This window comes from Pristiophorus japonicus, chromosome 9 (genome assembly GCF_044704955.1).
Source record: "Pristiophorus japonicus isolate sPriJap1 chromosome 9, sPriJap1.hap1, whole genome shotgun sequence".
NCBI classification, from domain to species: domain Eukaryota; kingdom Metazoa; phylum Chordata; class Chondrichthyes; family Pristiophoridae; genus Pristiophorus; species Pristiophorus japonicus.
The window spans coordinates 209182650-209207966 of record NC_091985.1 but is presented as its reverse complement, the minus strand read 5'-3'; the positions used below and the strand labels follow the sequence as shown (position 1 = coordinate 209207966).

At 46.7% G+C, this 25317-nt stretch overlaps 2 protein-coding genes across 2 annotated transcripts in view; both read right to left on the bottom strand.

The window, feature by feature from the left end:
* Positions 1–25317, bottom strand: part of LOC139274101 (zinc finger protein 420-like) — a 506104-nt gene that overhangs the window by 159984 nt on the left and 320803 nt on the right. The gene's annotated exons all lie outside the window — the stretch shown is intronic.
* Positions 1–25317, bottom strand: part of LOC139273552 (zinc finger protein 208-like) — a 115756-nt gene that overhangs the window by 60697 nt on the left and 29742 nt on the right. The gene's annotated exons all lie outside the window — the stretch shown is intronic.

Sequence of the window (25317 nt, the reverse complement as noted above, 5' to 3'; positions counted from 1 at the left end):
GGGAGGGCGGGGGTGAGGGGTGGGGGGTGGGGGAGGGCGGGGGGTGAGGGGTGGGGGAGGGCGGGGGTGAGGGGTGAGGGGTGGGGGAGGGCGGGGAAGGGGTGGGGGAGGGCGGGGGAAGGGGTGGGGGAGGGCGGGGGAAGGGGTGGGGGAGGGGGGGGGGAGGGCGGGGGAGGGGTGGGGGAGGGCGGGGGAAGGGGTGGGGGAGGGCGGGGGAAGGGGTGGGGGAGGGCGGGGGAAGGGGTGGGGGAGGGCGGGGGAAGGGGTGGGGGAGGGCGGGGGAAGGGGTGGGGGGAGGGCGGGGAAGGGGTGGGGGAGGGCGGGGGGAGGGAGGGTGGGGGTGAGGGAGGGTGGGGGAGGTGGAGGGGAGGAGTGAGGGCCGAGGCCGGGGCCTGAGCGAGCGAAGAGAGTCGGAGCCTCAGGTCTTGTTTCTCAGAACCACGTGGAGGGAATGATTCGGGCCGGGAGGGGGCGGAGCTTGTCACATGTCTGTCAAAAAAGTGCAGTACAATAGTTACATCGTTAATAAATATATTGAAAGGTTGAGGCCCCAGGACAGATCCCTGGGAGTCAGCACTTGTCACATCCAGCCAATCTGAGTGCGTAACTTTCATCCCCACTCTCTGCCCCCTACTTCCTGACCAATTCCCTCCCTCCCTCCCTGCCAACAGGTTGTCTCCAATCCCGAGTGCGCTCAGTTTCACCAATAAGTTTTTGTGTGACACCCTATGGAAAGCCTTCGGGAAGTCCCTGTAGACAACATCCATTGACAATCCCTCATCTACTTTATTAATGACCCATAACCATAGAATCATACAGCACAGAAGGAGGCTATGCAGCCCATCGAGTCTTTTACGCTCTTTGTAAAGCTGACAATTAGTCCCACTCCCCCACTCTTTCCCCAGATCCCTGCAATTTCTCCCTTTCAAACATAAGAAATTTATTTTTGAAAGTAACTATTGAATCGGCTTCCACCACCTTTTCAGACAATGCGTTCCACGTGGATAGGGACATGGAGAGCAGTGGTTAACGGATAATCTTTATCCAAGAATTATGTAAATTCTGGTGTCCCCGAGAGTCAGTGTTGGGACCATTGCTCTCCTCAATATAGAGAAATGATCTGAGCTTTGGTATATGGGCCACAAGATCAAAATCTCCAGGTGAGAACAAAATGGGGCCATGGCTCACTGTGATAGGAATGTAATGACTTCAGTGTGACATAGAGAGGTTAGTAAATGGGGCAGGTAGATGTCAGATGAAATTTGATGCAGAGAAATGTGAGGTGTTACATTTTCTAGGGAAAAGACGGATTAAAAGTGCATTAAACAGTAAGCATTTAAAAGGAGCAGAGGCACAGAGACTTTGGGTGTAAGATTCTAGTTAATGCCTTGTCTTATTAATTAGCAGCTCGTGAGTCCAGTGTCAGTAACTCTAATATGTTATTAAAAAATATAAGATAGAGAATAGGAGCAGTTTCTCTGCCCTCTGCCATACCTTATATTGATCCATCAATCAGAGTAAACATGCAAGTCCCACGTGTCCACAGTAAATGACACAAGGTCAGCCCACTGGATGGAACCTCGGGCGTCCTGAGCTTGATCTCCGGAGTCTCCAGTCCTTACTGCCCCCTTACATCAGTCTCCCCTCACTTTTATACCCTGCAGTGATCCACCTCTGGCACCGAACTCTTCTGTGTCTTCTCTGCTGGGTTTGGGCAGGAAGTGAGGAAAAGACAGCTGGAACTTCTCTAATCTGTGATTTACAAGGACACTATCCCTGGTTCCCAGCAGTTACTTTTCTTCAGTAATTTTCTCATTAACCCTAAACTCCCCTGCCTGCTGTTCATTATGTTACTTCTTCTAGTTTCACAATTATAGGTATAAACATCACACACTATAATCTAAGCTATTCTATTCCTTACTCTGTTTTAAGCTTATATTGTGGTTACTAACAGACAAACCCTGTTCTTTCCCCTGATCTGATTACAGATTCCAACAGTGGGTTCAGTGAATGGAATGTCTTATCAGTATTGCCATGGCAACCTGTCTGCAGTGAATCGATTGTTTGAGTTTCTAACTCAGACTAAACTTCTCTTTCCCATAATACACATCATATCAGCCAGTTTATGTCAATGTGTTTTAGCCATGTTATGTTAATATCTCTAAGATCTACAAGGGTGGCAGATACACAAACCTTTAAAAGTGGGAGGACAAATTGATAAAGTGGTTACAAATACATGGGGTCCTAGTGTTTATAAATAGGGATTGGAGTACAAAAGGGCAGGGGTCATGTAAACCTGTACTAATCATTGGTTGGGCTGCAGTTCGAATACTGTGTCAGGGTTTGGGGGATCTTACACCAGGAAGGAAGTGAAGGCCATGGAGAGGGTGCAGAGAGATTCACTGAGATGATACCAGGTGATGTGGTGACCTGGAGAGTCTGGAGCTGGCTTGAGGGGCTAATAGGATAGTAGCATTGCTTAATGTGCTGATGTGATGAGAACCTGTGATTATTCCATGAGAATAACCGTTTAATGGATGCTGTAGCTATATCAGCAACAAGCTATTGTAATCACAAGGCATGACAGGAAGTTTGGCCATTTGCGAGCAAAAAGTGTTAAAACTGCAGGCTTCAGCAGTTTAGAACAAAGGACAATAAGTTGAACTTGTGACTTCAGATACGATGGTTGAAGAACCACAGAAAGTGAGATGTAAAGGCCTTGAAACTGAAACATTTGAGATAACGAAAAGCATCTTTCAAAGTCTACATGCTAGACTCTGTTCTAGTTATGGAAGAGACGTAGGCATAGACATTAACCTGTCACATTGACAGGGCCAATGGTTGAGCAGCTGTCAGTCAGAGACATATATGGACGTTTCTTATTTTTGTAACTTGTCAAGCTTCCGCTTTCGCCCAATCATGTATAAAATCTGATGTAATTGTTCGATCGGGGAGAGTCTTTGCGATAGTTCTCTCCCCTGCATACTTGTAATAAAGTTTCTCACATCACAGCCGACCCATGACTCCGGGTGGTTTCTTTCCACATCACCCCCTCCATCCCAGGAATCACTCTGGTGAACCTTTGTTGCACTCCCTCGATGGCAAATATATCGTTCCTTAGGTAAGGAGACCAAAACTATACACAATACTTCAGGTGTGGTCTCACCAGGGCCCTATATAATTGCAGTAAGACGTCTTTATTCTTATACTCAAATCCTCTTGAAATAAAGACAAACATACATTTTGTTTCTTAATTACTTGCTGTACCTGCATGTTAACTTTCAGTGAATCGTGTACAAGGACACCCAGGTCCCTCTGAACACCAACATTTCCCAATCTCTCACCTTTTACAAGATACTCTGCTTTTCTATTTTTCCTACCAAAGGGGATAACTTCACATTATATTCCATTTTCCACATTCTTGCCCACTCTAGCCTATCTATACCCATTTGCATTTTGCATCCTCCTCACAACTTACATTCCCACCTAGCTTTGTATGATCAGCAAACTTGGATATCATCTAAATCATTGATATAGATTGTGACTAGCTGAGGCCCAAGCACCGATCCTTGCGGTACCCCACTAGTTACAGCCTGCCTGGAAATGACCCGTTTATTCCTATTCTATTTTCTGTTCATTAACCAATCCTCAATCCATGTAAGTATATTAGCCCCAATCCCATAAACCCTAATTTTGTTTAATTATTTTGTGGCACCTTATCAAATGCCTTCTGAAAATCCAAATACACCACATTCACTGGTTACCCCTCATCTATTCTTCTAGTTATAACTTTGTCAAACATGATTTCCCTTTCATAAATCCGTGTTGACTCGGTCAAATCCTATTTTTTTTTCCAAGTGCCCTGTTACCACATCCTTAATAATAGATTCTAGCATTTTCTCTACAACTCATGTCAGTGTAACTGGTCTGTAGTTCTCCGTTTTCTCTCTCCCTCCTTTCTTATATAGCGGGATTACACTTGCTACCTTCCAATCCGCAGGAAGGGAGGGAGAGAGAGTGCGAGTGAGAGAGAGAGAGAGAGAGAGAGAGAGAAAGAATGACATAGAAGGGAGAGAGAGATAGGCAGAGTGAGAGGACACAGACAGCAAAATAAGTGAGACAGAGAGAGAGACTTAAATCTAAATTGGGGAGTGGGAGCAACAGAATGAGACAGAGATAGAGAGAGGAAGAGAAGAGGCAATAGTGGCCGGGATGGCGAGAGAGAATGAGGTAGAGAAGAGAGAGGGGCGAAAGAGGCAGAAAGGAGACTGAGTGAAATAGAAAGAGGGACCGAGAAGCAGAGAAAATAAAGGCAGAAAGAGTGAGAGACAGCGAGGCAGAGAGAAATGGGAGAGGTAGAGAGAGAAGAGAGGAAAGGTGAATGTGAGAGAGAGAACAAGGCGGGGAGAGAAATTGAGAAAGAAACAGGTGGAGAGATGAGAGTGAGGCAGAACGAGAGATACAATGACAGATAGGGAAAGAGAGATAAAACAAGATAGAGGAAGCATGAGTTAGTTCGAGAGGAAACCTCCCTCTACACCGTCCCATCAAACGGTCTGTGGGTCTGATGCAATGGATGTCTATTTCCAATCAGCCTGAAGAAACACATTGAAGTGAGATATCTTGAACCCAGTGGTCACAGTGCTGACAGATTGACAACCTGGGACACCTGTCTTATCTCAGTACCTTTCTGAATGTGTTAGTCGTACTTGCAGAGATTCCCTGCAGTGGTTTCCTCTTCCCATTTCCTGCGATTCCCAGATCATCACCCAGCCTCATTCCATACTGAACACCTTTCCTTGGACATACTGATCCTAAAGAGAAACAAAACACTGATATGAAGCTGTGATCAATGAAGTAAGTTTTATTTCGGAGTACAGCCCATTATTCAGACAGCAGTAATACAGGGTCAGGGGATACCGGACCTAAACAATCAAACAGAGCCTGCTTCCTGTGAAGGAAAGTTTCATTCAGTGAGAACTTGGAGAGCTCGGGCTGGTGAGAATCCATCACTGGATCGCTCACTGTTTCGGCCTGCAACATCTGAGCCCACTGGGGAAGGATAGTGGGACAGACAGATACGTAGGCCGAGTTGGAGCAGTTGCCGGGACTGGAGAACTATTCCAAATAAAGATTCAGTTGCTGAAGGTTTGCAGGAGTTGTTTGCAGTTGTTAAATATCAGAATCAAATTAATCAGAGTGCACCAATTTAAACAGAAAATTCAGCATTTTCTGGGGACGAATGGTGCAGACGCATTGGTAGTGAACAGTATTTACAAAGGAACAACAGAGATACTGACACAAACACAGACACTTGTGTACACACAGACTGTACATGCACGGAGGGAAATGCCTAGAAGCATATACACAAGCACGTACACAGACATATATCACAATACATACAGATGCGGTGCCCAGAATTGATTGCAGTACGCACACAGACGCATACACAGCCACACAGGTCGACACAGACAACCCCCACACACGCACATAAACACACATACACTTCTCTAAATGTCGAGATAATAGGAAGTGTAAATGAACAGACAGATTTATGGATCCAAGTACAGGAATCACAAAGGCAATGGACAGGTACAAATACAATAATGAAAAAGGCTAATGGAATGCTGGCCTTTAACTGGAGGGCTGGAATACAAAGGGGATGATGTGAGGCTTCAGCTGTACAGAGCTCTGGTTAGACCCCACCTGGAGAACTGCATTCAGTTCTGGGCACCGCATCTCAGGGAGGATATATTGGCCTTGGAGTGGGTGCAGCGCACATTCACCAGAATGACACTGGAGCAAAAAAGGGCCCAATTATAAGGACAGGTTGCATAGTCTAGATGCGTATTCCCTTACATATAAAGGATTAACTGATGATATAATTGAGGTATTTCAGATCATAGAATCAAAGAATAATACAGTACACAAGGAGGCCATTCAGCCCATCAATTCTGTGTCGGCTCTTTCGAAGAGCAATCCAGATAGTCGCACTTCCCGCTCTTCCCCCTGATCCCTGAAATATTTTCTCCCTTCACGTATTTATCCAATTGCCTTTTGAAATCTACTGTTGAGTCTGTTTCTACGACCATATCAGGCAGTGCATTCCAAATCCTGATCACTTGTTGCATAAACAAGTTTTTCCTCAGGTCCCCTCTGGTCATTTTGCTAATCACCTTAAATCTGTGTCTCTGGTTATCGACCCTTCAGCTATTGGAAACAGTTCTGCTTTATTTACTCTGTCTAAACCCTTCATGATTTTAATCACCTATATCAAATCTCCTCTTAACCGTCTCTGCTCTAAGGAGAACAACCTCAGCCTCTCCAGTCTATTCATGTAACTGTAATCCTTCAACCCTGGAACCATTCTAGTAAATCTCTTCTGTACTCTCTCCAAAGCCTTCATGCCCTTCCTAAACTTTGGTGCCCAGAATTGGACACAATGCTCCAGGCTGAGGCCAAACTAGCATTTTATACAGGTTTAGTATAACTTCCTAACTTTTATATTCTGTGCCTCTATTTATAAAGCCCAGGATCCCATATGCTTTATTATCTGCTTTGTTAACCTGTCCTGCCCCCTAAGATTTGTGCATAAGCATCGCCATGCCTCTCTGTTCATGCACCCCCTTTAAATATATACCATTTAGCTTGCATTGTCTCTCCTCATTGTTCCTACCAAACTATATAACCTTACTTTTCTTCGTTGAATATCAGCTGCCTTGTGTCGGCCCAATCCACTATGTCTTCTTGAAGTCTATTACTATCTTCATCACTGTTTTCTACACTTCCAAGTTTCGAGTCAGCTGTAAATTTCAACATTGTGCTCTGCACCCCCAAGTCAAAAACATTAATGTATATCAAAAACAGCAGCTGTCCTCGTACTGAACCCTGGGGAACACCACTGTATCATCATCATCATCATAGGCAGTCCCTCGAAATTGAGGAAGACTTGCTTCCACTCTAAAAGTGAGTCATTAGGTGACTCAACAGTCCAATACGGGAATTACAGTCTCTGTCACAGGTGGGACAGACAATCGTTGAGGGAAAGGGTGGGTAGGGAGTCTGGTTTGCCGCACATTCCTTCCACTGCCTGCGCTAGTTTTCTGCATGCTCTCGGCGACGAGACTCGAGGTGCTCAGCACCCTCCCGGATGCTCTTCCTCCACTTAGGGCAGTCTTTGGCCAGGGATTCCCAGGTGTCAGTGGGGATGTTGCATTTTATCAAGGAGGCTTTGACGGTGTCCTTGAAACGTATCCTCTGCCCACCTGGGGCTCGCTTGCCGTGTAGGAATTCCAAGTAGAGCGCTTGCTTTGGGAGTCTTGTGTCAGGCATGCAAACAATGTGGCCTGCCCAACGGAGCTGGTCGAGTGTGGTCAATGCTTTGATGCTGGGGATGTTGGCCTGAACGAGGACACTAACGTTGGTGCATCTGTCCTCCCAGGGGATTTGCAGGATCTTGCGGAGACAACGCTGGTGGTATTTCTCCAGCGATTTGAAGTGTCTACTGTATATGGTCCACATCTCAGGAGGGCGGGTATTACTACAGCCTTGTAGACCATAAGCTTGGTACCAAATTTGAGGGCCTGATCTTCAAACACTCTCTTCCTCAGGTGGCCGAAGGCTGCACTAGTGCACTGGAGGCGGTGTTGAACCTTGTCGTCGATGTTTGCCCTTGCTGATAATAGGCTCCCGAGGTATGGAAAGTGGTCCACGTTGTCCAAGGTCGCACCGTGGATCTTGATGACGGGGGGCAATGCTGTGTGGCAGGGTCAGATTGCTGGAGGACCTTTGTCTTATGGATGTTTAGTGTAAGGCCCATGCTTTCGTACGCCTCGGTGAAGATGTTGACTGTGACTTGGGAGTTCGGCCTCTGAATGTGCGCAGATGCCAACGTCATCTGCGAACTGTAGCTCGACATCAGAGGATGGGACGGTCTTGGATCTGGCCTGAAGGCGAAGAAGGTTGAACAAGTTCCCACTGGTTCTATAATTTAGTTCCACTCCAGCGAGGAGCTTGTTGAGTGTGAGGTGGAGGAAGATCGAGAAGAGGGTTGACGCGATGACGCAGCCCTGCTTGACCCCGGCCCAGACATGGATTGGGTCTGTGGTGGATCCATTGGTCAGGATCACGGCTTGCACATCATAGTGGTACAGGCGGAGGATGGCGACAAACTTTTGGGAGCAGCAGAAATGGAGGAGGACGCTACATAGTCCCTCGTCATTAAGCGTCAAAGGCCTTTGTAAGGTCATGTACAAGGTTTGGTGCTGTTCCCTGCCTTTCTCTTGCAGTTGTCGTTCCATAAAGATTACTGTATACCTCCCTCCGGTCTGAAAAACAGCAGCTGTCCTAGTCCTGATCCCTGGGGAACACCCCTGTATTCCTCTGTATACACAAACACAAATATAGACATTCAGACAAATACACAAATATTCAGATCGAAACTCACACAGATTACAGACACGCGCACACACAGATTACAGACACGCATGCACACAGATTACAGACACGCATGCAGATTACAGATAGAGATTACAGACACACACACACAGATTACAGACACACACACACACATTACAGAGATTACAGACACACACACAGATTACACACACACACAGATTACAGACACAGACCACACACACACACACATTACAGACACACACACTCACACAGATTACAAACACACACACATATACACACATTACAAACACACACAGACAGATTACAGACACACACACACAGATTACAGACACACACACACAGATTACAGACACACACACACAGATTACAGACAGACACACACACAAAGATTACACACAGATTACAGACACACACACATACTAATCAGGAGGCCAGAGAGTTAAGATTGCAGGTGGATCGAAATCAGTGACAGAGAGAAAGGGTTTAACACGCTTTTAAAGGCACTTGTTCGGCACAAAACAGTCAGTCTACCGATTTAGGGTCCAGTTTGGCACCAATCCACCAAGGACTGCATTTAAATTCCTTACATTCAAGTCTTTCAGATTGGAAGGGGTGAAAGGTCAGAGTTTTGACCCTCTAATACCCAACCCATTGCTGAAGATTGTTTCGAGTGCTGTCCGTGTCTTTAAGAATTCACCATAGAATTACAGGTTGCACCTCTCTTATCCGGTACTCCTTTAACCGGCAACCTCCCTGGTCAGGCATTATTGCTGGCGGGGACCGCGACCCTGCTGTGTCCTGGGGCTGGCTGCTCCTCTTCTCCCTATTGCCTCCGGTGTTCCCTCCTCGGTCGGGTCGGTGCACTGTGTCCTGGGGCTGGCTGCTCCTCTTCTCTCCATTGCCTCCGGTGTTCCCTCCTCGGTCGGGTCAGTGCGCTGTGTCCTGGGGCTGGCTGCTCCTCTTCTCTCCACTGCCTCCGGTGTTCCCTCCTCGGTCGGGTCGGTGCACTGTGTCCTGGGGCTGGCTGCTCCTCTTCTCTCCATTGCCTCCGGTGTTCCCTCCTCGGTCGGGTCGGTGCGCTGTGTCCTGGGGCTGGCTGCTCCTCTTCTCTCCATTGCCTCCGGTGTTCACTCCTCGGTCGGGTCGGTGCACTGTGTCCTGGGGCTGGCTGCTCCTCTTCTCTCCATTGCCTCCGGTGTTCCCTCCTCGGTCGGGTCGGTGTGCTGTGTCCTGGGGCTGGCTGCTCCTCTTCTCCTCACTGCCTCTGGTGTTCCCTCCTCGGTCGGGTCGGAGCGTTGTCAGCAGAACCCGGTACGTTTTTAATGCAATGGTTCATTTCGGGCAGAGACACCAACTCTCAGAGCAGTGGGGTCAATGTGTACCTGTGGGGAGCATCAGTGAAGTGTCGGCCGTGGGCTGCAGGTCAGCCGAGAAAGATCGGCAGTGTTTACAGCGGAGGATAAATCCTTCCGACTGATGGAAAGTCCAATGTCTGATCTTGAGAGTTTGTTTTAGATGAGCAATCTTCAATGGTTTAAGCATTAGTTCAGAACCTGCAATACTTCAGCTGACTTTATCCTCTCAACTACAAAACGTACCTAATCGTCAAGATCAGTTTTTAAATTGTGTTTTTCTTTTGTTTAAAAACTGAAAAGTATGGGGCCTCCTTATTCCTCCTACCAAATTGCACCACCTCACACCTATCTATATTGAAATGCATCTGTCCTTTACACACCTATCATACAAGTTTATTAACATATTGTACTTTGTCACAGTCCTCCTCAGTACTAACTACATGCCCGAATTTGGTGTCATCAGCAAATGTTGAAATGCTACTGCTGATTCACGAGTATATATAATAGTGCCGCTGCTATCTCTTCCCTTGCTTCTTTTAGTACGTGTGAATGCAATACATCCAGACGCGCGGTTTATTCGCTGCAACTATAATTCTCTTCTTCCCCACCCCCCCCCCCCCCCCGAGCCCTCATACCCACCCCCCCGTCTTCATCCCCCCCTCCCATGGCAGAAAAGGCAGCGCAGGGGGTGGGGGAGAAAATAGGGCACGGCAGGGAGAAAAGAATACAAAGTAAAGCTCCCTCTACACCGTCACATCAAACACTCCCCGGGCAGGTACAGCACGGGTTAGATACAGAGTAAAGCTCCCTCTACACCGTCCCATCAATCACTCCCAGGACAGGTACAGCACGGGTTAGATACAGAGTAAAGCTCCCTCTACACTGTCCCATCAAACACTCCCAGGGCAGGTACAGCACAGGAGAGAGAGTAAAGCATTGAGGTATGAAAGTATTAAGCATTAAACTTCTCTTCCCACTCCTGCATTGTTACCTCTGGTGTCCCCCAAGGATCTATCCTTGGCCCCCTCCTATTTCTCATCTATATGCTGCCCCTTGGCGACATCCTCCGGAAACACGGAGTCAGTTTCTACATGTACACTGACAACACCGAGCTCTACCTCTCCACCACTTGTCTCGACCCATGCTTGGTATCTAAATTGTTAGATTGCTTGTCCGATATCCAGTACTGGATGAGCAGAAATTTCCTCCAATTAAATATTGGGAAAACCGAAGCAATTATCTTTGGTCCCCGTCACAAATTGCGTTCCCTAACCACTGACTCCATCCCTCTCCCTAGCATCAATCTGAGGGTGAACAAGACTGTTCACAACCTAGGTGTCATATTTGACCCTGAAATGAGTTTCCAGCCACATATCCATGGCATAACGAAAACCGCCTTTTTCCACCTCCATAACATAGCCCGCCTCTGCCCCTGCCTCAGCTCTTCTGCTGCTGAAACCCTCATTCATGCCTTTGTTACCTCTAGACTTGACTACTCCAACTCACTCCTGGCCGGTCTCCCACATTCCTCACTACGTAAACTTGAAGTCATCCAAAACTCATCAGCCCGTGTCCTAACTCGCATCAAGTCACGATCACCCATCACCCCTGTGTTCGCTGACTTAAATTGACTCCCAGTTAAACAATGCCTCGATTTCAAAATTTTTATCCTGGTTTACAAATCACTTCATAGTCTTGCCCCTCCCTATCTCTGTAATCTTTTCCAGCCTCACAACCCCACAATATGACTGCGCTCCTCAAATTCTGGCCTCTTGAACATCCCTCATTATAACTGTTCCATCAGTGGTCGTGCCTTCAGCTTTTTGGGCCCTAAGCTCTGGAACTCCCTCCCTAAACCCTCCACCTCTCTTTCCTCCTTTAAGACACTTCTTAAAACCTACCTCTTAAACCAAGCTTTTGGTCATCTGCCTTAATTTCTTCTTATGTGGCTCAGTGTCAAATTTATCTCTTTTGTCTTGTAACACTGCTGTGAAGTGCCTTGAGATGATTTACCACGTGAAAGGCGCTACAGAAATGAAAGTTGTTCTTGTTATTGTATATACCATGTTACACTGCCAAACTCCCTTGTTATCTATTTTCTAGCCCTTGTTTCCTCTGTCTTTCAAATTGACTTTCTACATTTCTGGTTTCCAATTTCAGCTTTGCTTCTAGATTCAGAAGAGAGAGCAGCAAAGCTGAAATTGGAATACAGAAAAGTATAAAGTGAATTTGGAAGACAGATGAAGCTAAGGCTAGAAAATAGACAACAGAGAGTTTGGCAGTGCTAAATGATATATCCTTCAATGCAAAGAGTGTGGGGAATAAGGCAGATGAGCTGAGAGCATAGATAGACACTAGGGAGTATGATAATATAGCTATTACTAAGATGTGGCTGAAATAGAAACATAGAAATTTACAGCGCAGAAGGAGGCCATTTCGGCCCAACGTGTCCACGCTGGCCGACAAAGAGCTGCACGGCCCTCGGTCAGCAGCCCTGAAGGTTACATATAAACCCATGAACAATGAAAGAAAGGTAAAGAGCACCCAGTCCGCCCCACACAACTGCGACACCCCTTACACTGAAACATTCTACACTCCACCCCAACCGGAGACATGTGATCACCTGGGAGGCGCAAAATACCACATAAAAACCCAGGCCAATTGGGGAAAAAAATCTGGGAAAATTCCTTCCCAACTCATCCAGGCGATCGAAACTAGTCCAGGAGATCACCCTGGCTGTATTCGATTCCCTGCAGTACTTACCATCCTATCTGCACTGGCCAACAAAAGGTTATCCAGTCTAATCCCAATTACCAGCTCTAGGTCTATAGCCCTGCAGGTTACGGCACTTTAAGTGCTCATCCAAGCACTTTTTAAATGTAGTGAGGGTTTCTGCATCCAGCACCCTTCCAGGCAGTGAATTCTAGACCCCCCCTCAAATCCCCTCTGAACCTTCCACCAATCACCTTAAAACTATGCACCCTCGTAATTGATCCCTCCACCAATGGAAATAGGCCCTTGCTATCCACTATATCCAGGCCCCTCAAAATTTTGTACACCTCAATGAGGTCTCCTCTCAACCTCCTCTGTTCCAATGAGAACAGACCCAGCCTATCCAATCTGTCCTCATAGCAAAGATTCTCCATTCCAGGCAGCATCCTCGTAAATCTCCTCTACACCTTCTCTAGTGCAAGCACAACCTTCCTATAATACGGTGACCAGAACTGCACGCAGTACTCCAGCTGTGACCTAACCAGAGTATTATACAATTTAATTATAACCTCCCTGCTCTTGTATTCTATGCCTCGGCCAATAAAGGCAAGCATTCCGTATGCCTTCTTAACCATCCTATCCACCTGGCCTGCTACTTTCAGGGATCTGTGGACAAGCACTCCAAGGTGGTCCCTTTGTTCATCTACACTATTAAGTGGCCTACCGTTTAATGTGTATCCCCTTTCCTTATTAGCCCTCCCAAAGTGCATCACCTCACTCTTCTCTGATTTGAATTCCATTTGCCACTGCTCTACCCACCTAACCAGTAGATTGTTATCCTCCTGCAGTCTATGACTTTCCATTTCATTATCAACCACACAGCCAATTTTAGTGTCATCTGCAAACTTCTTAATCATATTCAAATCTAAATCATTGATGTATACCACAAAAAGCAAGGGACCTAGTACTGAGTCCTGTGAAACCCCACTGGAAACATCCTGCCAGTCACAAAAACATCCATCAATCATTACCTTTTGCTTCCTACCTCTAAGCCAATTTTGGATCCAACTAGCCACTTTGCCTTGGATCCCATGGGTTTTAACTTTCGTGACCAGTCTACCATGTGGGACCTTATTAAAAGCTTTGCTAAAGTCCATATACACTACATCGTATGCACTACCCTCATCGACCCTCCTGGTTACCTCCTCAAAAAATTCAATCAGGTTAGTCAAACACGATCTTCCCTTAACAAATCCGTACTGACTGTCCCTAATTAATCCTGGTCTTTCCAAATATAGATTTATCCTGTCTTTCAGGATGTTTTCCAATAATTTTATCACCGCTGAGGTTACGCTGACAGACCTGTAATCACTTAGCCTATCCCTTTCTCCCTTCTTAAACAAGGGTACCACATTAGCAGTAGTCTGATTGAAACATACAAAATTCTGACAGCCTTAAGAAATCTGAGCTGACTGAAATAAGGGCAGGTATGGCAGTTTAACATTCCTGGTTACAGGGTTTTCCGGCAGGATAGAGTGGGGAGTAAAAAAAAGGGGGCGTTGCAATATTGATTAAAGAAACAATTACAGCTGTGAGGAGGGATGATATGTTGGAAGGATCATCAAATGAGGCCATATGTGTTGAATTGCGCAACAAAAAAATGGGTGATCACACTGCAGGGAGTGTACCCCCAAATAGTCAGAGGGAGATGATCAAATATGTAGGCAAATTTCTGAGAAGTGTCAAAACTACACGGCAATAATAGTAAGTGATTTCAATTACCCTAATATTAACTGGGATAAAATGAGTGTGAAAGGTATAGAGGGTGCAGAATTCGTAAAATGCATTCAGGAGAACTTCTTTTAGGCATATAACAAGCCCAGCAAGGGAGGGGGGCGGTTTTGGACTTAGTTTTAGGGAATGAAGCTGGGCAGGTGGAAGGGGCATCAGTGTGAGAGTATTTTGGTGCTAGTGATCATAATTCAGTTAGATTTAGGATAGTTATGGAAAAAGACAAAGATAGACCAGGAATAAAAGATCACAATGGGGGAATAGCTAATATTGCTAAGTTGAGATGAGATTTAGCCAAAGTGAACTGGAAACAGCTACTTGAAGATAAATCAGTGTCAGAGCAGTGGGAGGCACTTAAGGAGGAGATCCTGAGGGTTCCAAGCAAGTATGTTCCCCTAAAGGGTGGGACTAACAAATGGAGATCCCCCTGGATGTTAAGGGGCATACATGGTAGGATAAAAAAAAAAGGGAGGCTTATGACAGGGCTGAATACGGCAGAAACTTTGTCGAGTATAGAAAGTGCAGGGGTGCAATTAAAAAGGAAATTAGGAAAACAAAGAGAGAGCATGAAAACATTTTGGCAAGTAAAATCAAGGGAAACCCAAAGATATTTTATAAATACATTAAAAGCAAGAGGGTAATTAAAGAAAGAATGGGGCCTATTAGAGACCATAAAGGTAATCTGCGTGTAGAGGCGGAATATGTGGGTATGGTTCTTAAAGAATACTTTGCATCTATTTTCACAAAAGAGAGGGCGATGCAGACATTGCAATCAGGGAGGAAGTGTGTGAAATATTAGATGAAATAAACATAGAGGGAGAAGCAGTATTAAGGGGCTTAGCAGCTTTGAAAGTGGATAAATCCCCAGGTCCAGATGAAATGTATCCCAGGCTGTTATGCGAAGCAAAAGAGGAAATAGCAGAGGTTCTGACTATCATTTTCCAATTCACTCTGGCTACAGGTGTGGTGCCAGAGGACTGTTAATGTGATACCTTTGTTTAAAAAGGTAGAAAGGGATAGACTGAGTAATTACAGGCCAGTTAGCCTAACCTCAGTGGTGGGAAAATTATGGGGAAAAATTTTGAGGGACAGTTTAAATCTTCATTTAGAAAGATATGGATTAATCAAGGATAGTCAGCATGGATTTGTTAAGGGAAGGTCGTGTCTGGGTAACTTGATTGAATATTTTGAGGAGGTAACATGGAGGGTTAATGAGAGTAGTGAATTTAATGTAGTCTATATGGATTTTAGCAAGGCTTTTGATAAGGTCCCACATGGCAGAATGGTCACAAAAGTAAAAGCCCATGGGATCCAGGGAAAAGTGGAATATGGATCCAAAATTGGCTCAGAGGCAGGAAGCAAAGGGTAATGGTTGATGGGTGTTTGTGACTAGAAGGCTATTCCCAGTGGGGGAACCACAGGGCTCAGTACTGGGTCCCTTGCTTTTTGTGGTATATATCAATGATGTAGACTTGAATATAGGGGATATGATCAAGAAGTTTGCAGATGATACGAAAATCGTCTGTGTGGTTGTTAATGAAGAAGAAAGCTGTGGACTGCAGGAATATATCAATGAACTGGTCAAATGGGCAGAACAGTGGCAAATGGAATTCAATCCAGAGAAGTGTGAGGTAATACATTTGGGGAGGGCTAACAAGGAAAGGGAATACACAATAAATGGTAGGACACAGAAGTGCAGAGGAACACAGGAGCGTGGGAGTGCCGGTCCACAGATCCCTGAAGGTAGCAGGCCAGGTAGATCAGGTGGTTAAGAAGGCATACGGAATACTTGCCTTTATTAGCCGAGGCATAGAATATAAGAGCATGGGGGGGTTATGCTCGAACTGTATAAAACATAACTTAGGCCACAGCTAGAGTACTGCGTGCAGTTGTGGTCATCACATTACAGGAAAGATGTGATTGCACCAGAGGGGGTACAGAGGAGATTTACGAGGATGTTGCCTGCACTGGAGAATTTTAGCTATGAGCAAAGATTGGCTAGGCTGGGTTTGTTTTCTTTGGAAAAGAGAAGGCTGAAGGGAGACCTTATTGAAGTGTTTAAAATTATGAGGAGCCTGGATAGAGGGATAGGGAGGACCTATTTCCCTTTGCAGAGGGGTCAACAACCAGCGGGCATAGATTTAAAGTAATTGTTAGGCGGTTTTGAGGGGATTTTAGGGGAAATGTCTTCACGCAGAGGGTGGTGGGTCTGGAACTCACTGCCTGAAAAGGTGGTCGAGGCAGAAACCCTCACCACGTTTTAAAAATACTTGGATGTGCATGTGAAGTGCTTTAACATACAGGGCTACGGACCTAGAGCTGGAAAATTGGATTAGGCTGGATAGCTCTTGGTCGGCCGGCGCGGACATGATGGGCCGAAATGGCCTTCTTCCGTGCTGTAAATTTCTATGGTTTTATGATTCAGTAATAGCACAGGTTAGATGCAGATTAAAGCTTCCTCTACACTGTCCATCAAACCCTCCCAGGGCATGTACAGCACAGATTAGATACAGAGTAAAACTCCCTCTACATTGTCCCATCAAACCCTCCCAGGGCAGGTACAGCACGGGTTAGATGCAGATTAAAGCTCCCTCTACACTGTCTCATAAAACACTCCCAGGGCAGGTACAGCACGGGTTACATACAGAGTAAAGCTCCCTCTACACTATCCCATCAAACACTGCCAGCGCAGGTACAGCACGGGGTTAGATACAGAGTAAAGCTTCCTCTACACTATCCCATCAAACACTCCCAGGGCAGGTACAGCACGGGTTAGATAGAGAGTAAGGCTCTCTCTGCATTGTCCCATCAAACACTCACCACGGCAGGGACAGCACGTGGTTAGATACAGTGTCCCATCAAACAGGTCCTTTTCTGCTCACTTTATTATTTACACCGACACACACTCGCTCCGGGTACAGTTTGATCCTGATTACTGCAAATCCCCTCAGCCTTTCCACTCTGCTTTCTCCCGATGTAATTAGCTACAAGACAGCAAGAAACAAACTGGATCCACGGATTTCAGGAGAGAAAGCTTTCACCTGATGTTCCTGTCGGGGGATTCTCTGTAGCGGGAAAGGTCATTCTGGGTGCTACAGAAAATAACAAATCATTAATACCAGGCAAAGAATACTGAGAGAAAGAGAGCAATAGAGGGCGAGACAGAGAGACTGACAGAGAAAGGAACAGTGAGAGAGACGGCGAGAGAGAGAGACACCGACACAGAGAGGGAGACGGAGACTGACAGAAAGAGAGAGAGAGAGAGAGAGTGAGGACAGAGAGAGACTGACAGAGAGAGAGATGGCGAGAGAAAGAGACACTGACACAGAGAGGGAGACGGAGAGAGACTGACAGAAAGAGAGAGAGAGAGAGAGAGAGAGAGAGAGAGGACGGAGAGAGAGACAGACGGACAGAGAGACTGACAGAGAGCACGAGAGAGAGAAGGGGACAGGGAGAGTTGGGCAGAGAGAGGGACAGAGAGGCACAAAGTTAGGACTCATGGGATTGGGGGTAATATATTACATGGATTGAGGATTGGTCAATGGACAGAAAACAGAGAGTAGAAAAAAACGGGTCATTCTCGGGTTAGCAAGCTGTAACTAGTGGGATACCACAAGGATCAGTGCTTGGGCCTCAGCTACGATCTATATCAATGACTTAGATGAGCGGGCCGAGTGTAATGTATCCAAGTTGGCTGATGATACAAAGCTAGATGGGAAAGTTATTTGTGAGGTTAATGTAAAGAGGCTGCAAAGGGACACAGACAGGTTAAATGAGAGGCCAAGAACATGGCAGATGGAATATAGTGTGGCGAAATGTGAAGTTATCCACTTTGGTCGGCAAAATAGAAAAGCAGTGTATCTTTAAATGGTGAGAGATTGGGAAATGTTGGTGTTCAGAGGGACCTGGGTGACCTTGTACACGAATCACTGAAAGTTAACATGCAGGTACAGCAAGCAATTAGGAAAGCAAATGTTATGTTGGCCTTTATTACAAAAGGTTTGGAGTATAGAAACATAGAAATTTACAGCGCAGAAGGAGGCCATTTCGGCCCATCGTGTCCACGCCGGCTGACAAAGAGCCGCACGGCCCTTGGTCAACAGGCCTGAAGGTTATATATAAACCTATGAACAATGACAGAAAGGCAAAGAGCACCCAGCCCAACCAGTCCACCTAACACAACTGCGACACCTCTTACCCTTATAGTATGAGAGTAAACATATCTTACTGCAATTATATAGGGCCCTGGTGTGACCACCACCTGGAGTACAGTTTTGGCATCCTTATCAATGGAGGGATATACTTGCCATAGAGGGAGTGCAATGAAGGTTCACCAGACTGGTTCCTGGGATGGGTGTATTGTATTATTAGGAGAGATTAAGGAGACCAGGCCTATATTCCCTAGAATTTCGAAGAATGAGCAGTAATTTCATTGACGTACATAAAAGGTCTTGAAAGGGTAGATGTTGGGATGATGAACTAGGGTTCACTATCTCAGAATAAGGAGTTGGCCATTTAGGACTGAGATAAGGATAAATTTCTTCACTCAAAGGGATGTCAGTATTTACAACGGGTGCCCGGGAGTGTGTCAGTATTTACAGGAGGTCCCTGGGAGTGTGTCAGTGTCTACAGGGAATTCCCGGGAGTATCTGCTGCCATTCAGATAATATTCTGCCTTCATGTTTTTGCCCCCAAAGTGGATAACCTCACAGCATCCTCCTCACAGCTCACACCGCCACCCAGCTTAGTGTCATCTGCAAACTTGGAGATTTTACTCTCAATTCCTTCATCTAAATCATTGATAAGCTGTAAATAGCTGGGGTCCCAGCACTGAGCCCTGCGGCACCCCACTTGTCACTGCCTGCCATTCTGAAAAGGACCCGTTTATCCCGACTCTCTGCTTCCTGTCTGCCAACCAGTTCTCTATCCACGTTAATACATTACCCCCAATACCATGTGCTTGAATTTTGCACACCAATCTCTTGTGAGGGACCTTGTCAAAAGAATTTTGAGTCCAAATACACCACATCCACTGGTTCTCCCTTGTTTACTCTACTAGTTACATCCTCAAAAATTTCTAGAAGATTTGTCAAGCATGATTTCCCTTTCGTAAATCCATGCTGACTTGGACCAATCCTGTCACTGCTTTCCAAATGCACTGCTATTTCGTCTTTAATAATTGATTCCAACATTTTCCCCACTATTGATGTCAGGCTAACTGGTCAATAATTTCCCGTTTTCTCTATCACTTCTTTTTTAAAAAGTGCTGTTACATTAGCTAACCTCCAGTCCATAGGAACTGATCCAGAGTCGATGGACTGTTGGAAAATGATCACCAATGCATCCACTATTTCTAGGGCCACTTCTGTAAGTACTCTTGGATGCAGACTATCAAGCCCTGGGGATTTATCGGCCTTCAATCCCATAAATTTCCCTAAAACAATTTTCTGGCTAATAAGAATTTCCTTCAGTTCCTCCTTCTCGCTAGAGCTTCGGTCCCCTACTATTTCCGGAACGTTATTTGTGTCTTCCTTAGTGAAGGCAGAACTAAAGTATTTGTCTGCCATTTCTTTGTTCCCCATTATAAATCCACCTGATTCTGACTACAAGGGACCTATGTTTGTCTTCACTAATCTTTTCCTCTTCACATATCTAGAGAAGCTTTTGCAGTCAGTTTTTATGTTCCCAGCAAGCTTTCTCTCATACTCTATTTTCCCCCTTCTAATTAAACCCTTTGTCCTCCTCTGCTGAATTCTAAATTTCTCCCAGTCCTCAGGTTTTCTGCTTTTTCTGGCCAATTTATATGCCTCTTCCTTGGATTTAACATGATCCCTAATTTCCCTTGTTAGCCACGGTTCAGCCACCTTCCCCGTTTTATTTTTACTCCAGACGGGATGTACAATTGTTGAAGTTCATCCATGTGATCTTTAAATATTTGCCATTGCCTATCCACCGTCAACCCTTTAAGTATCTTTCGCCAGCCGATTCTAGCCAATTCATGTCTCATACCATCGAAGTTACCTTTCCTTAAGTTCAGGACCCTAGTCTCTGAATTAACTGTGTCACTCTCCATCTTAATAAAGAATTCTACCATATTATGGTCACTCTTCCCCAAGGGGCCTCGCACAACAAGATTGCTAATTAGTCCTTTCTCGTTACACATCACCCAGTCTACGATGGCCAGCCCTCTAGTTGGTTACTCAACTGCTCTAAAAAACCATTCATAATACACTCCAGGAAATCCTCCTCCACCGTACTGTTACCAGTTTCGTTAGCCCAATCTATATGCAGATTAAAGTCACCCATGATAACTGCTGTACCTTTATTGCACGCATCCCTAATTTCTTGTTTGATGCTGTCCCCAACCTCACTACTATTGTTTGGTGGTCTGTACACAACTCCCACTAGCGTTTTCTGTCCTTTGGTATTCCGCAGCTCTACCCATACAGATTCCCTATCATCCAAGCTAATGTCCTTCCTTACGACTGACTTAATTTCCTCTTTAACCAGCAACGCTACCCCACCTCCTTTTCCTTTCTGTCTATCCTTCCTGAATGTTGAATACCCCTGGATGTTGAATTCCCAGCCTTGGTCAACCTGAAGCCATGTCTGCGTAATCCCAATTATATTATATTCGTTATTAGCTGCCTGCGCAGTTAATTCTTCCATATACAAATACTTCTCGCATTAAGGCACAGAGGCTTCAGGCTTGTCTTTTTAACACACTTTGTCCCTTTAGACTTTGGCTGTAATGTGGCCCTTTTTGATTTTTGCCTTGGGTTTCTCTGCCCTCCACTTTTACTTTTCTTCTTTCTATCTTTTGCTCCCATTTTACTTCCCTCTGTCTTCCTGCATAGATTCCCATCCCCCTGCCATATTAGATTAACCCCTCCCAAACAGCAGTAGCAAACACTTTCACAGGACATTGGTTCCAGGTGCAGACCATCTGGTTTGTACTGGTTCCACCTCCTCCAGAACCGGTTCCAATGTCCCAGGAATTTGAATCCCTCCCTCCTGCACCACTCAAGTCACATATTCATTTTAGCTATCCTGCAATTCCTACTCTGACTAGCACATGGCACTGGTAGCAATCCTGAGATTACTACCTTTGAAATCCTGCTTTTTAATTTAACTCCTAGCTCCCTAAATTCAGCTTGTAGGACCTCATCCCGTTTTTTACCTATATCGTTGATAACTACATGCACCACGACAATTGGCTATTCACCCTCCCCCTCCAAAATATTCTGCAGCCATTCAGACATCCTTGACCCTTGCACCAGGGATGCAACATACCATCCTGGAGTCCAGATTGCGGCCGCAGAAACACCTATCTATTCCCCTTACAATAGAATCCTCTACCACTATAGCTCTCCCACTCTTCTTCCTGCCCTCCTGTGCAGCAGAGCCACCCATAGTGCTATGAAGTTGGCTGCTGCTGCCTTCCCCTGATGAGTCATCCCCCCCAACAATACCCAAAACGGTGCATCTGTTTTGGAGGGGGATGACTGCAGGGGACTCCTGCACCACTTTCCTTCCACTGTTCTACCTGATGGTCATCCATTCCTTAGCTGCCTGAGTAACCCTTGCCTGCGGTGTGACCAACTCACTAAACGTGCTATTCATGACATCCTCAGCATCGCGGATGCTCCAGAGTGAATCCATACGCAGCTACCGTACCGCAATGCGGTCTGTCAGGTGCTGCAGCAAGATACACTTCCTGCACATGTAGTGTCATCAGGGACACTGGAAACGTCCCCGAGTTCCCACATAACACAGGAGGAGCATGACGCGTGTACAGGGGGTCTCCTGCCATGACTACACGTGTCTGTGCTATCCTCCCATGAGTGGATCCCCGGGAGTGTGTCAGTATTTACAGGGGATCCCCAGGAGTGTATCAGTATTTACAGTGGATCCCTGGGAGTGTGTCAGTATTTACAGTGGATCCCTGGGAGTGTGTCAGTGTTTATAGGGGATCCCCGGGTGTGTGTTAGTATTTACAGTGGATCCCCGGGAGTGTGTCAGTATTTACAGTGGATCCCCGGGAGTGTGTCAGTATTTACAGGGAATCCCTGGGAGTGTGTCAGTATTTACAGGAGGTCCCCGGGAGTGTGTCAGTATTTACAGGGGGTCGCCAGAAGTGGGTCAGTATTTACAGGGAGTCCCCGGGGAGTGCATCAGTATTTATAGGGAGTCCCCGGGGAGTGCATCAGTATTTACAGGGAGTCCCCGGGGAGTGTGTCAGTATTTACAGGGGGTCGCCAGAAGTGGGTCAGTATTTACAGGGAGTCCCCGGGGAGTGCGTCAGTATTTATAGGGAGTCCCCGGGGAGTGCGTCAGTATTTATAGGGAGTCCCCGGGGAGTGTGTCAGTATTAACTGGGAGCCCCAGGAGTGTATCGATATATTTAAGGGGCCCCCAGGGAGCGTGTCAGTATTTACTTACTTGATCACTGAGGTGAAGTCGTTCCAGATGTTGGGGGTACCCTTTGCTGGCTGTGAGCCTGGAGTGGAGCCCGAGGCCACAGGGGTGACATCTAGTCTGACATCTGTAAAAGATCAGACAGAGGAGCCAGCAATCAATTTCTTCCTTCAACGAACCCCCGGTGTTCTCCAATAATGCCCCAAGACCCTTCCTCTTGCCGAGGCGATGACCCACACGGGGATGTAAGGTTTTGCTGATGAGCTATTCGGCTCACAACCAACCCTAAACACTGCCTCATTTTGGCCCACCATGTCCAACAAACAGCTTTCCAGTATAATCCCACTTTCCAGCGCTTGGTCTGTAGTCCTGTACGTTACAGCACTTCAAGCACACACCCAAGGACTTTTTAAATGTGGTGAGGGTTTCTGCCTTTCAGGCAGTGAGTTCCAGATCCAAATCACCCTCTGGGTGAAGGAAACTCCCTTCAAACCCTCTCTAATTTAAATCTATGCCCCTTGTTGACCACTCAGCCAAGGGAAATAGTCCTTCCTACCCACTCTATCTAGACCTATCATAATTTTATACACCTCAATAAGGTCTCCCCTCAGCCTCCTCTGTTCCAAACAAAAGAAACTCGGCCTATCCAATCTTTCCTCATCGCTAAAATTCTCCAGTCCAGGCAACATCCGCATAAATTTCCTCGGTACTCTCTCCAGTGCAATCACATCTTTCCTGTAACGTGGTGACCAGAACTGATCGCAGTACTCTAGCTGAGGCTTAACTCATGTTTAATACAGTTCAAGCATAACCTCCATGCTCTTGAATTCTTGGGCCGTTGAATAGCGAGTAAGAGCAGCGATCCTGGCTGATTAGCAAACCCCAGCAGCCCCCCAGCCCAGTCCAGGGACATCAAGCTCCAATCATGTCCCTATTCCCGCACACCGGCCGAGATCAGGTTAATTCAGCACCGGGCCGGGGATGGAGACTGGGTCTCCCCTGCCAGCGCTGTGTGGACAGGTCCCACACGTATACCCTGCAGCTCCGCCCACCTCCAGCTGGACCCACAGAAGTGCCTCGCTCCCGCTCGCGGTCCCCGAGGCCTCCATCATCATCATAGACAGTCCCTCGGAATTGAGGGAGACTTGCTTCCACTCTAAAAGTGAGTCCTCAGGTGACTGAACAGACCAATACGAAAGCCACAGTCCCTGTCACAGGTGGGACAGTCAGTGGTTGGAGGAAAGGGAGGGTGGGACTGGTTTGCCGCACACTGCTTCCACTGCCTGCGCTTGTTTACTGCCGCTCTCGGCGATGAGACTCGAGGTGCCCAGCGCCCTCCCGGATACACTTCCTCCACTTAGGGCGGTCTTTGGCCAGGGACTCCCAGGTGTCGGTGATGATGTTGCACTTTATCAGGGAAGCTTTGAGCATAACGTTTGCACTGCCCACCTTTGGCTCCTTTGCCGTGAAAGAGTTCCACTCCGACATTGTCCGCCGGGACCAGCCTCGCCGGCGCTACTGCTAACCCCCACTTCCGGCGTCTGTGCGTCACATCCGGTGCGTGACTGGCGAACCTGACGTGTCTCCCCTGGCAACTGGGGGGGGGAGATCTTTAAAAACCGCGATTAATTCATGAAACGTTTGCAGCAGTCGATTTAGTTTTATGAGCAGATTCTTCGCTTTATCATGTTATCAAAATAAACAAATGCCAGGTTAGGTTATTTTATTTTAAACTTCGCGCCTGCGCACGGGCGCCCTCCCGCCGCCTTTCTGTGACGTCAGGAGGTCGTCTCACTGGCGTAGCCCAGTGCGCAGGCGTGGGCTATATTTGGAGCATGCGCAGTGTGACCTTGATCAGAGGCGGCCGCGGTGTGTGAGCAGGCGGAGGAGGTCGGACATGTAGTTTGGAGTCGAATTTCAATCATCGGGGCGCAGGGGAGTAATGTACTTGATAGGTGAGCTTCATAATCACCTGGTGCAGACCACCAACCCGGACTAAAAAACAACAGGTCTCTGATTTGCAGCTCCGGGGCGTTTTCGCGGTAATAGGCCCAGGCTGACGGTCGCCATCTTTGTAAAGGAAAGCTGCAGGTTGGTGCGCCGCCATCGTGATTCAGCGAGCAGTAGAGCGCATGCGTGGCCATCTTTGTGAAAGAACAATGTGTGGGCGGGGCTTTAGGGTCCCAGTGAACCCAGCCAGAGTCAGTACCTTCAGGGGAGGAGATGGAGAGGAACCAGTGAGTGTAGAACTGAACCCAGCCAGAGTCAGTACCTTCAGGGGAGGAGATGGAGGGGAACCAGTGAGTGTAGAACTGAACCCAGCCAGAGATCAGTACCTTCAGGGAAGGAGAGGGAGGGGAACCAGTGAGTGTAGAACTGAACCCAGACAGAGTTGTTGCTGAAAACTGGGAGCGGAGGACAAGCTGTCTTCAGACGTGCGAGGTGTTTGAATTTCAGCACAGGGAGGACGGAGAGTGTATGGGACAGGGATTTACAGCTTTGGAGGAACAAGAGAGGAAAGAATTTTCCATAGAATCTAGAATTATCTGTTCTGAATTTCTGTCCTGTACTTGACATAATTATTTTTGCAAACTCCATTTCCAGGGTATTAGAAGGGCAGGAT